Source organism: Eschrichtius robustus, chromosome X (genome assembly GCF_028021215.1).
Source record: "Eschrichtius robustus isolate mEscRob2 chromosome X, mEscRob2.pri, whole genome shotgun sequence".
NCBI classification, from domain to species: Eukaryota; Metazoa; Chordata; class Mammalia; order Artiodactyla; family Eschrichtiidae; genus Eschrichtius; species Eschrichtius robustus.
Window position 1 is genome coordinate 60,131,014 of NC_090845.1, and position 1,110 is coordinate 60,132,123.

General features: G+C 30.5%; 1 non-coding gene across 1 annotated transcript; it reads left to right on the forward strand.

Annotated features, from left to right (window-relative positions):
* Positions 1-214: 214 nt before the first annotated feature.
* Positions 215-317, forward strand: LOC137757576 (U6 spliceosomal RNA). Its single transcript, XR_011072415.1, has one exon. It is a non-coding gene; the product is annotated as a U6 spliceosomal RNA (small nuclear RNA).
* Positions 318-1,110: the final 793 nt, after the last annotated feature.

Consider the following 1,110-nt stretch of genomic DNA (forward strand, 5'->3'; position numbering starts at 1 on the left):
TCATAATTGCTTACTTCTTAGTTTTTGCTACAAATGAAGGCTTTTAAGAGTTGAGAACTCTAATTAAAATATGCAATTAAAACCACTAAAAATTAATAAGGAAAACATCTTTGTATGCAAGGAAAAAGAAGGTATAAGGAATGGAAATACACTTAGTTCAGGGAAGAGAAAGTAATTTTGTCCTAAAGATAGGTTTAAAAGAGAGAGAGAATGATGGCTTCCGCAGCACATATACTAAAATTGGAATGACACAGAGAAGATTAGCATGACCCCTGCGCAAGAATGACACACAAATTTGTGAAGCGTTCTATATTTTTATTAGCAGATGCAAACTATTATATATAGAATGGATAAACAACAAGGTCCTACTATCTAGCGCAGGGAACTATATTCAATATCCTCTGATAAACCATAATGGAAAAGAATATGAAAAAGACTATATATAAAACTGAATCACTTTGCTGTTTAGCAGAAATTAACACAACATTGTAAATCAACTATACTTGAATACAATAAATTTTTTAAAATAAAAAAATTAAAGTAAAATGAAATCTTATAAAAAGAGAGAGAGAGAGAAAAGGAAAACATAGGACAAAAATCTAAAGGTTAAAAAAAAGTAAGTTATAGAAGTTTTGTGGAAAAGAAACCTTGAGAATAGAGTTCTGTATGTGATCAAGACTGGCTAAGATTAGAATAAATTGTAAGATGGTGCAAAACCTGAATTTGGTTTTCTCTCTGTTAAGAGCACAAAGTTTTAATGGGATATTGATAGGCTCTTGATAAGAGGTAGTAAAGATTTTTTACCTTTTAAGTAAACTGTTGTAACTTTCTGTATTTTGCCTTTGAAATCTTTTGTCACTTTGCTTGGGTGGATAACTAAGTACTGTTACATAGTGACCTATGATCCTATTTGACCAAGTGTTTTAAAACCTTTTTAATATATTTGACAAACTTCCCCAAAATCAAATTCTAAATGAAGTTCTTTTGACCTGTAGATAACATTGAGGTTTTCCAGAATGCCCCCGAGCACCTCAAGATTTGTTTTCTCTCCTTATCAAAGAAAGACATTAAACTAATTAGGCTTATTTGGTATGTTAAATTACATGGGAA